The sequence below is a fragment of the Ambystoma mexicanum genome, chromosome 10, assembly GCF_040938575.1.
Source record: "Ambystoma mexicanum isolate Mex_15411 chromosome 10, UKY_AmexF1_1, whole genome shotgun sequence".
NCBI classification, from domain to species: Eukaryota; Metazoa; Chordata; class Amphibia; order Caudata; family Ambystomatidae; genus Ambystoma; species Ambystoma mexicanum.
Genome location: NC_090932.1, coordinates 14,838,408 through 14,853,446, shown reverse-complemented (window position 1 = coordinate 14,853,446; position 15,039 = coordinate 14,838,408). Strand labels below are relative to the sequence as shown.

General features: G+C 44.6%; 1 protein-coding gene across 3 annotated transcripts in view; it reads left to right on the top strand.

Annotated features, from left to right (window-relative positions):
• Positions 1-15,039, top strand: part of LOC138491102 (probable cation-transporting ATPase 13A4) — a 995,403-nt gene that overhangs the window by 529,403 nt on the left and 450,961 nt on the right. The window lies entirely within an intron of this gene.

Genomic DNA, 15,039 nt, shown 5'->3' with positions numbered 1-15,039 from the left:
GAAGAAGCAAAGCGGAGAAGACTAGCTTCCATAACAGCGTATGGCAGACAGGTATAGCAGAGGAAGATCAACAGAGCTGCCGTCACTCCTGTAGACGGCTGTGCAACTTACCCCAGGCTCGCACAGGCAGGTGAGAAAGCTGACTGAAAACAAAATCACTGCTGAAAAGCCAGAAAGCGAGCCAGAGCAGCCGCTGGGAACCGGTGAGTTGGCAGAGAGGTGGTGTTAACCCCAGAACGCTCCATACACTACGGTTGTCACAAAAGCGGAATTTGTAACACCAAACTTTTGACAAAACAAAGCAGAACCTATTTGATGAAAGCCAAATAGTTTAAAAAAACAAAGCTAAGTGGAAAAGAGTAATGTTCCCTCATAAGAGAATACAGGAGGGGAACGTTTGTAAACAGCATTAAGAGGCTGTCAAAGGACTTTGGGCAAATTACCAGTGAAGAAAGCCTCTAATTAATACTACCCGCATCCAAGAGGCTATGAGAAGTCCAAATTAAGACAACCACTGGGAACAATTCACAACCAGTGTTACCATCACCCAAGTAGTTGTGAAAAACCCTTAGGAAAGCAACTGAAGCCTAAAACCCCTTCTGAGGAATATACTTATGGGAAAGCCTATATCTCACCTTGCCCATAGCCAAGAGATGGTGAAACCATACCGAAAGATTGGTGTGGAGAATATTGGGATCAATCCAACCGTCAGGTTTGCAGTTAGTTGCTGGAGTTTTCTTCCTGGCAGGCAAGCATACCAGGCAAGGTCTTATAGTGGTTAGTCCTGGCAGGTGAGTGGACCAAGGAAGAAGATGATATTGTGATGGTTAGTGGCAGAAATATGTGTGTAAAGAATGTTTGTTGAATGAAGAGAATGCATGTACTTTATCATTTATTGTCAAGCAGTAGAATCAATGAGACAAGTTGCTTTTTGCATTCCTCAGGGGTGGACTGGGAACCAAAAGAGGCCCTGGAAAGAACTTTCAAAGTGGCTCTATTTTACACATGTTCAGCAATCCTAACCCTTTTTGTAACTCACCAATAGCTGAACAGGCCGCGGCGTTGCTCGACCTCGAATCCGCAGATAAGAGGGAGCTGCTCCAGATTATAGTTCAACCCAAGCTGTGCGTCTCCAAACAATGATACACTCAGAACCGGGTCTCCTCAACTTGAGGACCTCTTTTAGGCAATATACCCCTCTGCTGTGGCTGTAACAGACAGAGTGATGGATTACTCAAAAGCGGAGATACCCACACCGCTATGACAGGGCTGTAAGGGAAAAAGGAACACGTTAGTCAACCCGAAAAAGGATAGTGAAATGTTATCCTGTTCTAGATGTTATCTACCTGAAAGACCCAAGGATGGAGAATTAAGGGATTTTTCTTAAGATAGCCACCAACTAGGGAAAGTAGAACAAAAACAGCAATTACCCAGGTATCCCTAAATTAATACTAAAAAAATGTTAAGCGGAGTAATTTGGAGAATCTTACCCTAGGGGAGATTGGAATGGTCCCAAAGTAAGGAAGACAACGACAGGAGAAAATAACAAACAGGATGGTTAGTACAGGGAAGTACCCCGGACGGCAAGTGGCACGCAACTAGAGCCGGGATGGTGCACTAACCAGGATAGCGTCCACAGTGCACTAGTGTTCCAGTGGGGTAAACAAACACAGTTCCACACAGGACAAGTCTCTATGAAGGTCAAAGGTCCTCTTGAGTTAAGTTGGAAGTTGAGAAGCACAAAACACTGTCCTAGTTCCCCTCAGATAGGATCAAGAGAAAATAAGGCAGGAGAAACAGAGTGGGCAAGGCTCACCTGAGTATTATCGCATGTTCAAAGCAGGAAGTGATGGCAATCCCCACCTGATGCAACTTCAACCAGCACGAGTGGTATTGGAGTAACGTGCTGAAAGCTGCTAGTATGAACACACTACGAGAGACTGCAGCGGAAAATGGATCCACGGGAAACTGCAGCCGAGGAATCCACGGGATACTACAGAGGTAGGAAAGAGTCACCGGTAAGGGGACCGGTTCCGGTTCACCAGATTCAAGGGAGAGACGAGTAGCAGAGTCAGATGGAATTCCGTAGTTCGATACACAAAATAAACGAGGATTCAGATGAAATTAGGTAAGTAAACGCTAATTAGAAGCAGCATCCTCTCCTGCGAGCAGCGTTATAACTGTGTTGCCGGTGAGCGGACCCTGATGTGCCACGTTCACCTGACCTAACACGTGACACGGTATGGAGCTGCGCGTCGTGCGCCGCGTCTCCAAGGCAACCTCCAGCATTGGAGAAACGAAAGCGTGCTCCACCTGCCGAAATCCAAACGGGCATTGCGGGAGCGGGACCGATATGTTACACTTTTCCTATGGGATGATTTAGATATACCACACGAAAGAGGCCCGGGTTGATGAGGCCTACCGGGAAATCTTCAGAGTTCCCTATAGGCCAGTCCACCCCTGGCTTTCCTGGCAAAAGTGTTCTGTTTCAAGAAGAAGTATTGAGAAAGAGTGAAGTGCTATCTTGACAAGAAGTTGTTTCTTTTGAAGAAAGGTATTAAATGAAAACAGAACAGTTGTATTGGGTTTATGGAACTTGTGTCTTGTATAGAAAGTCAACCATCCTCACAAGAGGGATATTGAGGAAGACATTGATTTATTTTAACTATCAGCCAAGTGTGGTAAAATGGACAATTTTTGTTTCTCCAAGAAGGACACTGTGGTTAGAAAATACCTTTTCTAATTTCCTTGAGCAGAACTGTTTCAAAGGAGTACTGTTGTCTGAGTATTCCTGAAAGGAAATGAAACCCTGATCGCAAGGTGTACTTGCAAGAACATTTGAGTTTGAATTACAAAACTGTTTTTGTTGAACCAAAAATCTGCCATATTTTCTTGTATAGTTGAGCGTATGTATAAGTGTGAGGGGCAGAGGGATTTTGGACAGTAGGTCATTTTTCTTTCGTTTTAGTTTCCTAGGTAGGTACCTCTCTGTAAGGTTTGGGACAGTAGCCGTTTATCAGAAACCCTTTTATTTTTTTATATTTATTTTAATTGTATACAGTTTAAAAAAAACCTTTACAACATCTTAAAATACATTTAGATTCATTTATTATAAAACCATACAAAATACAAGACAATACTAATATTAATCATAGTAATGTAATTTGAGGAAGAAAAATCAAGAAGAAAGGAGAAAAATAAAAATGTTTTCTTCCATCCAATTATACATTATACATTATAAAGAGATCTACTGAAAACAAAAACAAGCAACTGCTAGCGCATCAGATGTATTTGGCGAGTATAAGCATCTTTGTCACAAAGAAGCAGTATTTACCAGTTTACTGAAAGGAACATGTTTTCCTAGATAATTCATATGCTGAACATTAAGAGCAGGGCAGATCATGATGAAGTGTTTAGTTGTATCTATATTCTCATGAATTTTACAGAATCTACAATACTGGTCATCCATTTCATTCTGCCCTCGCCTTTCTAAAATATCACGGTTTGGAAGGAGGTTCCATCGAAAACATAAAAATATTGCTCTGTGAAAATGTTTATATTTGTGTCTCAGATGGCTCATAGATGGACAACTATGACATTTCTCAGCAGTCTCAACCCAGTCCAAGTTATCGAGACAATTTTTAACCTTTACAGGATTACCAATAAGGAACTCAGTGTCCACATTCAGCTCTTCCAGAATTAAGTTACCATAAGTGCGGAGATCGGACAAGAAATTGGAGAAGCATAGCTTTACCTAGCAAGTCATAAAGCAAGCGTTCCATGGAGGCCAACAGTTTCAAGTACAATTGCAGGCAGTTCCACTTTACTCAAGGTTATCCCCAACTCAAATCTGATAGCTGAGATAGGGATATTGATTGAAATCCCCAGTATTAGGCTGTATTTGCTCCAACAATTTTGGCACCACCCCAAAGTATAATTCAAGGCCATGTATGATTTTAGGGATGAATTTCCCTTCATAGAATTTTAGTGCTGGTTGGATCGAGTAGCGGCCAAATTCTGGTTCACAATCACCAATTGATTTGACAATAGTGGTTAAGCCCTGAGGAGAGAAGGGCTGAGATATCCCCGCTGTTTGGCTGTTACCCGGAGTAGAGAAGAGGAGGTGCGTGTGCCTTTAACCAACTCAGCTGACTCTCAGCAGCTGACTATAAGTGGCCGCCTCCACCTTGCGTTAAGCCCTGAGGAGAGAAGGGCTGAGATATCCCGCTGTTTGGCTGTTTGGCGAGTTGGGGAGCCAGGACACATCGATCATGTCGGACTCCATTCCAACTGCCCTGAGAACAAGGGCGCAAATACGACGCGAGGAGAAGGCGCTGCATGAAATCACTCTGCGTACACCGGCAAGAAAAGTAAGCCGATTTTTTTCATGTTCATCAAACCCTGACTCTGTTGTTGATGAGCTGCTATATGTTTGCCAGGAAACACCTGACGCCGGAGATTTCACTCGCACGTCCGAAAATTGCACACCTCACTCAGACGTGGTGTCGTCTGATTTAAAACTTTGTGGAGCGGCGCGACCCCTATCACATGTGAACCCGTTGAATGAGAACGTGATCTGTGTCGAGGTCCGCTCTGTAGCTCCACAGGCGGGCCTGTTATCTGTGGGTACCAGCGTATGTGAAGGTGACATGTGCATTGCTGTTCAGGACGCGTGTATGAATTTTGAAAAACCGGTCGGCTTACCTGCTGCTGGGTTGTCCGACTTTACGCTTCTGGATGAGGCGGGTGGTGGCGGGGGGTTGGCCGCCGTGGCGGGGGTGTAGGGCCCCGGAGCCGGCGATGTTGGCGGGCGAGCCGTCGTTCCTCCTGCGGAGGTTCACCTGGGGGCGGTGCCTGTGGGAGAGCGCGCCCCCGACGGGTCTGGAGGTGTGCTCGTTGCTGTATGCGCGAGCCAGGCTGATAGCTGGAGTGACGGAGCGCCTCTGTCCAGCCTCTGTCCAGCCTACTGCATTAAGTGCCAGTTCTCCAGTTCATCTGTCCCGCATGGCTTTCTGGCGCTCTTTCTCAACTGATGAGATTGCTCACTCTATGATGAGCTGGGGTCATGACCGTGTCCAACGCCAATATGATCCCCACTCCGACAGACCTGTGTGTATGACACAAGTTGACCCAAGTGCTCCGTTTACTGAAAACAGGAGAAACTCCTTAAGTGTCGTGACAAAGGTTCTGGAACACTCAGTAGCAATGAATAAAGAGTGCCCTGCAAACACTAAGAAAGGTCCTATCTCTCCTACGTTGAAACCTGATAAACACACCACAAAAAGGCAAATATCACAACTAAGTGGCGCAAATGAAGACATATGGTCTAAGGTGTGCTACAAACGCTTCAAAATCGACAATCAAACTACAAGTAATTGTGAACCACACGAGGGACTCGAACATGTGTTGACCTCTCAGAAAAGGTTGAACACGCAACAACACCACCCTAATAGGTCCCTCTCGTCTTTTATCCATACCTCACAGCGCTCTGCAACCAACGAATGTTTGTCGGAAGACTCACAAGACTCCTCGTTGATGGAATGTCCATTTCCGAAAATACGCCATACTAGAGAAAAGTCAGAAATGGCCAATCGATTTCAGCCACCAGTGTTCAGTGCTGAAAACAAAGCCACTATGCCTCAGACTGAGCTACAAACCCTAATAATCTCATCTATGACGATGTCTATGGCCCCTTATATGAAACTTTATGAAGCCTTGCATGAAGCCACTAAGGACTTGACAACTGTCGTGGCTCTAATGCATTCGAAATTAATCCGGATTGAACAAGTCTGTGATCAGTCTTACAATGACCAACAAGAAGGTTTGAAAAGACTAGACGGATCATGTACGTTGTTAAAAGAGCAAAGGAAAAACGATGCAATTGACAAAAAACTCTTGGCTGAAGTAGCGAGAGAGGCGCTAGCTTTGTTTAAATACGATGGTCTGACTTCAAACCGGCAAAAGCAGCAAATCACTCCACCAACTGTGAGCAAGACACCGACTCGATGCAATAAGTCCTTAAATGAACGCTGTTTAGGGGATGTAAACCAAAACACTCAAGAGCCTTCAGACGTGATTGTAATCCATGAAGATGCGCACCCAGGCCTGTCGGTCTCGACGGATCCTATACTGGGAAAGCTGGCAACTTCGCCAACCATAAGTGAGGTGATTCCCCCAAGTTTGATTCACATAACGGAGAATCTGCCCACGCAAGACGCAGAACACTTGCCTATAATGATGACAACATCTGAAGATATTACTTCTGACATTTCATTCAACACTGCATTTGAACAGGCGAGGGGAAATTTGAACCAAGCACTATGAGACTCCCAGGTGGCATCTTCCTCTCAGGGAGATCTGGGCGCTGAAGCTTCTACAACTATTCCCTCTGCAATATCTGCAGTGACTTCAATACCCACTTATTCGGTCTTCAACAAGGCGTCACAACCTAAGGTGTCGACCTCAAAGCCCTTGGCTATTCCACCTGCAAAACAGGTGAAGAAATCTAAAAATCAAAAAGGTCTTAGAAACAAGGCACTGCATGGTGCACGGAAATTTCTACGTAATATAAACGTGGTCCAGAACGTGGCAAGCAACATCAACATGTGTCTAAAGGCAGCCTCTTCAATCAGTGGGAAATCGCAAAATAAACCCTTAGACACAGAAGTCCCTGTAACACCTGACGCAGTGGCCGTGTCAGGTTCGAACCACGATTTATCAAGTGAGCTGTTGAACCTATCAAGAAACGACGAAGTAACACACGATATCCAGGATGTAGAGGCCACCTCTTCCCATGAGAACCAAGAGGGAGACGTTGTCCACACCTTGATAGACGTAGAGAACGCCAAACAAATTAACATCGATGCTCCAGCACATGGCCCTGGAAATGAACTTCCTGTTATCCAAACTGTTCCAAGTATCATCAATTTAAGCTCTTGTTCCGTGACTGGCACGCAAACGACTCTTAATGCATGGTCCTCTGCAAGAAGAACCTGTCAATTAATTAATGAAAAGGAAGTCCATCAGGGGCAGCCGAAATCGTCAAACAGTCCAGTGTTTATGACCCTACACGAAAAAAGGATGCGGGTCACTACGGAACAGGGGCCCTCGGCCCCTGGAAATATTCGGACTAATCCGTATGTCCCCGCTAATCTGGCGGTAGCAAGGCTGCATAACGATACCGTAAAAATCTCAGATACTGATGTGATTCACCATGGTGAGTGTCAAGTACGCAATTCAAAGGCTTCCCTGAATGACGTTCGATTGTTTCAGCCCAGAACGTCGGGAGGAGCTAGATCGAAGTGCCCTATCTACAAATTGGTCATTGAAAGGCTAGATTCCTCTGATAATCTAATACCGAACCGAGGCAACATAATCAGGCTTTTACATCTTGTACCTGCTCTACGGGCCATAAGTTCAAATGATCTGATGATCGTGGAGTTTTTCAACGAAAAAAGGAACGATAAGGTGGTGCTTCACGTCTTGTCACCTATTGTTGCTTCAACAATACTGGATGCCAATATCGCTCTGTTTTCCCTTGGCTTTGAAGTCTTTAAATACTCCGAATCGGATCATAAAACATCCAATGGAATTGAGGTCCCATACACCCACAAAGTCCTAAATAAGGACGCGTGTGTGAGTGTGCTGAAACCCATGGATCAGAGTGTCATCAACGTTCAAGCATCCCCTTGTTTATCAACTCAGAAGGCACCCTTGGATGGAACCAAACAGAATCAACTGGGTAATTCTTGCCACGACCAGACACTGGAGGTCTCTGAGAGGGAGCAACATAAAGAGAATATACGAATTACTGTACTCTGTAACGCCAACCAAGGTGGATCGAGTGTTCCTAGTAATAAATCCTTCAGCCCTAGTTGCGGTAAGCAAGAGTGGCAATGGTTGTCTGCAGCCTTGTGCAGCAAAAATCCCCAATAATGCCCGAATGAGGCCCCTAAAGCTCAGTGTAGATTGGCTTCGTGGAACACTCGTGGCTTTTCACACCTGTTTAAATCAAACTGGCTTGCAGCAATCGACATCGCTTGTCTCCAGGAAACCTAGTTACGAGAAACCCCAGTAATGGACGACTTTGAGGTGGCCTTAAACCCTGCTCTAAAATCTTTAAAAGGACGCCCGATGTCGGGCTTGGCCACCATGGTTAGGAAATCCTCAGGCTGGAGAATTGTGAGTTCGACCAATTACTCCCCTTTCATCCAAGCAACATTAATGTCAAAACTAAAACACAAAGGGTCGCCTATGGAACAGTTCTGAGTTGTAAACCTGTACTGGCACCACACGAATGCTGGAAAACAGATATTCATCGATCAGATTATGGAAATAGTTGATGAACTGCTGGAAACAAATGGCTGGCCGAACATTCTCATCTGTGGTGATTTAAACATCAACCTTTTTAAACCATCAGGCCCGGAAAAACTTCTTTGGCCAAGTCGTGGTCGGAGGAATTGACCCTAAGAAACGTACAACTTCTAAATGGCAACACTTGTGACGATATGCCGCCAGCCCCCACGTGGCATCGTGATGGGCAAAGGTCAACAATTGACTACATATTTGTATCAGAAGCCCTACACCCTCGGATAACCTCGCTGAAAATTATTGGAAAGACGGAAAGCGATCACAACATGCTAATAACTGAATTTACAACTATGACAAAACAGAAACCAGAGCTATGGCCCCATCAAATCCAGGTGGTTTCCAATAGAGTAAGATTGAGCCTCGAAACACATGATGTGGAACATCTGGTAAATCTCTACTGCAAGACCTGCCTAAACGTTGACTATGATCATCTTCTGATACACTATAAGCCCAAGCAAGCGGGCTTTAAAAATATGGCCTTTGTACGCCAACACTGCTTTGACCGGGAATTGCTGAAGCAAAAGCGTCTTATGCGTCAAGACATCCGAAGGCTGAAGTGTTCAAAGGGCACAACATACTTACGCAACGTAAAGGCGGTTAAGCAGAGATACAAAAACTGGCTAAAAGCTCATAAGCATGTAATGGCCCGAAACGATGCAGAACAGATGTTGACGGTCTTAAATAATAAGAACTCTAGAGACTTTTGGAGGCTTATGAACAATCAGCACGCCCCCCAAAAAGCCATACAAGTCTGTATGGTGTCTGAATCTGATTGGATAATTCACTTTGAAGGCTTATACAAAGCACCTGTTTCAACTGACGGCCCTGTTAAACTAACATCTAAATCGTGGGCCTTGTCTTATTCAAAAGATGAAATAGTGACCATCATTAAAAAAGCGAAAAATTCACGGGCACCTGGTCTTGATGGCCTGACAAATTACACTATAAAACAACATCCAGAGCAATGGGCAGAGTTCTGTGTAACGTTGTTTAATCGAGTAAATTTAAGTAGCCAGACGCCAAAATCCTGGAAGACCGCGATAGTTGTACCTATCGTCAAAAAAGGCGACAGAGCAAACCCGAAGAACTATCGTCCAATTGCTCTATTAGACGTCCTAGGTAAGATCTACGCCACGATGCTCCAACAAAAACTCGTAGCCTGGTCACAAACTTCGAACCACGTGGATAAGCGCCAATCAGGTTTCGTGAAGCAGGTGGGATGCTCGCTGAATTTACTCCTGCTAAACATTATTAAAATGGAAGCGATAAAGTCTAACACGAAGGTCTATCTAGCTTTTATAGACTTTTCATATGCTTTTGACACCATCAATAGAGCGATCCTGTGGGAAAAACTGAAGCGTTGGGGATGCCAGTCAGATTTAATAGCGGCAATCAGAGAACTGCACACAAACACCTCTATCCGAGTAAGGCTGGATCAATTAGGGCAATTATCCAAAGCAATAAACACCTTCAAAGGAGTCAAACAGGGGTGTCTGTTAGCTGCAGTACTATTCGGCCTTTTTATATCGGACATAGGTGAAGCAATTGGAGCAACAAAATCATTTCCGCCGAAAGTGGCCAAATCACACTTAAATTGGCTACTATATGCTGATGATTTGATCATCCTGGACCGGACGCCCATTGGGCTGCAAAGAAAGTTAAATGCAGTTCAACAATACGTTACTTCTAATCAACTACTGATCAACACGAAAAAATGTGAAATACTGGTCCTGCAAAACCTAAAAGGCAGCTGGGTGGCGCAGAAACGCACCCCAAACTGGACGCTAGGCCACGAACCTTTGCAAATATCTGCCAGTGTTAAATACCTGGCAATGCTCATAAGCTCATCAATAACGGATGGACCGTGGAAGGCCGACATTAGAAGAAAATGCAAACAACTAGCAAACCAGGCACTAATTATCCACAAAAGATATGGTAAATTCTCGTTAAAACCTGTGCTGGCCTTCTACCATCAGAAGGTAATCCCCGTACTGACATACGGGGCTGAAAATGCTTTCGGCTGTTCTTATGAAATTTGGGACTCTTTAGAGAACTGCTTTTGGTCCAAAGTATTAACACTCCCGAAAGGCGTGAAGACTGCCTGTATAAGATACGAACTGTCGATAATATCGATTCATGCCAGGATCAGCTGGAGTCTACTAAACTTGTACGTAAAACATGTTCTAGAGCACAAATTCCTCAATTTGACATCTTCTATGATGGTTCAGTTGGTAACTCCAATGTCATCACAATGTGGTCAAACAGGTGCGAAGAATTACTACAGAATTTCGACATCAAGAGCGAGTTGCTCCATGAAAATCCGGATGCGGCAAAGCTTAAAATCTGGCGCATCGACTGGGAGCTTACATGCACAAAGAGAGCGATGGCCAAATCGATGTGTGATGTGCCACTGGAAGCACGTGCCTTCAATACCCAGCAGCGTTACATTACTCTGTTTCCAGATCCACAAGCAAGAAAGCTGTTTTTACTGTTCAGGCTAAATCTGTTCAAAACTACTGAACGTCTTCGCTTATGGAAGAATAATGAGCACTTAAAACCCGAATGTCGACTTTGTCTGTTAGCCAAAGAGTCACTCAAACATTTAGTGCTATTTTGCCCTAAGCTGAAATCTGAAAGATCAATCCACTTGGGCCCATGGAGTGAAATCCATCCATCCTTTTGTGCTGATGACTGGTGGAAGCAGATGTACCAAGGAACCGACTTGAAACTGATACTTCCATTAACACGTTTTTTGGAGCAAATTGAAAAATGTCTGATGATGGCACCAGTAGGGGAAACAAATTAGTAAAACCTGTCACGGTATAACCTGTATGATAACTTTGTGAATGGAGCTCGCCCAAAAGTCTACTACTGATCATTGTTTGTATGTCTAATTGTTGCTTTGTTGTTTGTACATATGTCGTCACTTTTAAAGGTTTGAAAAAACCAATAAAAAATAAAAAAATAAAAAAAATAGTGAATCCTTTTGAGTCAGAGTTTGTTGGAGCATATATGTAGATGCACTAGACGAAATGAAAAAGCACAAATAAATCCTACTAGAAGAGGATGTGAGAATATCCCCTTCCGGAGGCCAAACTAGCCGGGCTGTTTTCCTCCCTCTGCTGAAGTTAAGAATTTTAGTCTTTGAGTAGTAAAGAGGCCATTCTCTACTGTAAATTTAGAAAAAGCAGTTAGTATCCTCCTTATGCCTACGCGTGTATGATCAAAAAACAAAAAGTCATCCGCATATGCCAGCTAAGTAATTTTCTTGCCACCCAATTTAGGAGAGGCCATAGAGGCCTTACTTCGGTAGATTGGGATATCTGATGCATACAAATGAAAGAGCAAAGGGGCAAATTTGCAGCCTTGCCTTAGGCCGGACGGAGTTGGATTAAAGTCTGACATCAAGCCATCTCTAGTCAAACATACCCTCACTCCCGAGTTCTCAAGAAGGGCCATGATCAATTTTAACATGCCCTTCGGCATACCACAAGAGTCCAGATTCCAACATAGACGCTTACGATCCACTCGGACGAAGTTCCCAGAGAAGTCTTTAGAGGCAACATGGGTAGTAGCCAATTTATCCAACCAGGAACTTTCCCTGCTAGCTCTAACCACCAGACCATCAATGCTGGTTTAGTGTCCTCTACGGAAACCTGTTTGAAAAATATAGAACCTGTTCACGGCATTTGCCCAGGCTTCTAGGTCGGGCATCAAGAGATATACAAAGATATTACTGTCGGAATCCAAAAGAAAGATCGGTCTGTAATTACTTGGTTCTGAACGTGCACCCCTCTTGAATATGGGAACCACAATGGCTGTATGCCAAGAAGTTGGGAGAATATTTAATTCAATTATGCTATTAAAAAGAATTAACAAGGCATTCGTCCAAATAAAGGGGTCCAGCCTTAAGGTACTATCAGTTAGGCCATTCAGGCCGGCTGCCTTGGAGGGCTTACATGATTTAATTAAATTGACGACCCTTTCAATGTCCACGATCATTTCAAAACCTACCAATGGTTCATCTTGCAGGCACGTGGATTGCCCATCTACCCTCAGTATTTTAATATCACGCCTCATCACTGCTTCTTATAGGCAAGAGATTCATCATATACATGCAAATGGCATCTAGGACAATGCCTCATCCTAATACTCCTTCCTCTTACTAAGCTCATCATTAGTTCCTTTACAGTAGAGTCGTAACTGAAGACGTTGAAGACCCTCAGCTTCCATTCAAAAGTTGAGGAAGACATTTCCCCCTTAAATGCTTAATTTAAAGAATCTATGTTTTGAGACAACCACCTGATTCCATTACGACCCGGTAGCACAGTGACATCTGTCAATACCCCTAACAAGTGTTGAGCAGGTTTGTAGTTGAGGGAGAGTTTGAATGTGGCACTAACAATACTATGATCGCTCCAAGAGATTTTGTCTATGCAGAAGTCTGAGCATGGATCAAAGATGTATTGGCCCACAAAAATATGATCAAGTGTAGACTCACTAGAACACAGAGGCCATGTATAATTCCCCCCCTTCTGTTTTCCAATCTGTCCGTTTAAGAGCTTCACACCCCAGGCGCCCCAAGCATTGAGCCATTTCAGTCCTGCCTGGGATTTCCGATCTGGATTCACCAGAATCGGGAGCTCATCCCACATGGGAGGAGTATTTTTAGGAAAAAGACAATCTGAATTTAGATCACCCCCAAAACAACCTGTAGGAACCCTTTTTTCGACTGTCAGGGCAAGATCAGAATTTTTAGAACATGGATAAACTCCTCCAGAGAGCCCATTCCACTGTGCCAATAAATGTTAACTAAGAGTATTCTGATTTTCTCCTCAGGAATTACACGTCTACTGCCAATAGCCTATACATAGAGTTCAAAACCACTCGAGCTGTTAAACCCAGTCCAATACGAATAGCTATTATCAGACCACCTGCAGGGCAGCCCCCTGAACTAGTTGTTGCTGCCTGTGCAAAGATACAGTAGCCATCTAGCAATTGACGGGACGTAAGCCAGGTTTCCTGTAGGAAAATCCCTGAGCCCCTTTTCAAGGTCTCGTTAGTTACCACATTGGTTAGAAAGTGAATACTACCCCGAGAGTTCCAGGATAATTGTTGAGACTTGAATGTCGTGTAGGCAGAAGAGTCCTCTGTCCCCAAATGCCACACAGAGACAACTCAAAGTCACTCCCTGTGAGACCGTTGAGGCCACAGGTGGAGATGGTCAACTCCGGAACCGCGAACCTCTGGGACCCCAATCCGCTGCAAGAAAATACTGATTAAGTACCAAGCAAATGACAGTAAATGACAGTGCCAAGATAACGTGAAAAAGGTCTTACCAGAGGGGTCAGGAGAAAGGCAATGAACCTATGAGGTAGGGGTCCGGGACTCACGTGGGCAGCTAGACTGTAGTCCCAAATAATGGCGTGAGAACCACCTGATGACAAGAACGTGGTTTGGTAGATGTTGAGCTTGAAAGCAAGAAGTTCAAAAGAAAACAAGGATGCAAAAGGGAAATCCGTGTTGCAGTCCAAAGAGCAGTCCGTATTCAAACCACAGGCAAATCCAAGGTAACAAAGCCAGTAAGGTAATCCAAGCGAAGTCCAAGTAAGCAAACCGAGGTCAAAAATCCAAAAGAGTCAAGAAATCCAAACGGACGCGTAATGCCAAACAGGTTGCAAAGAACAGCTGTGAAGCAGCGAGTACACGGAGAGCCGTGTTTAAATACTCGCGCTTCTGGCATTACTTCCTGTCACGTGACGCGCTGTCGCATCATGTGAGTGGATTCCCGGGTCACGTGAGCACACAGCGCTGGTCACGCAACGCGGAAGCATAGTAGCGTTCCGCCCATTACCTAGGCACCAAGGAAGCTGCCAATGCAAAAAAGGAAGCAACCTGGAGAGCGTTCTGTTGCGGGTGAGGCGTGCATGTGCACGAGAGTCATCAGGAGGCCCACGTGAGTGTCGGAGTGTGAAGGGGGAATAAGATGGGACAGAGTGAGCGGGGCGAGCTATAGTGATTCCAGAGTTTTGGGCAGGAGTGGCAGTATTGTCAGGTGTGTGTACAAGGGAGGGTGTGACAATAATAGTTTTAATTCAGTTGCTCCTAGTATGGGAACCGGAGCCCTCTTATCGTCATCGTCCCCTCCTCTGGACCCAGGCAGGGGCTACAGCATGCCTAGATTGCCCACCTAACCCTTCATTGCCCCAACTAGAAGCCATCAACTCATTATCCTGGTTAGCAGTGAACTGCCCCACCGGGGCTTTTAAACAAGGGGGAAAGGGTTTAGATCCAAGTTCACTTCCGTGAGTCACATCAGAGCCCAGTCTCTGCATATGTTCCCTCTGAGATAGAATCAAATCCATTAATACTCTTGATCCAAAATATAGGCGAGCATGCTCTATGACTCCTCTAACAGGAAAAAGAACTCTATCAATGTCTGCAGAAGACAGCGATCTTATAAGCCCAAGTTCAGCAAACATCAGAAGAACGTTAGAATGATTTAGACGTATGGAAACAGAATTTCCCAAAGGCTGGATAGATCAGCAACATTTCAACCCAAGTAGGCCACCATAGCCAAAGCAGGGTCATACTTGACTATCTGGGTGTCTCCTACACCAACTACGCCGACGACACCCAGATACTCATCCCTATCTCTGGTGACTTTGC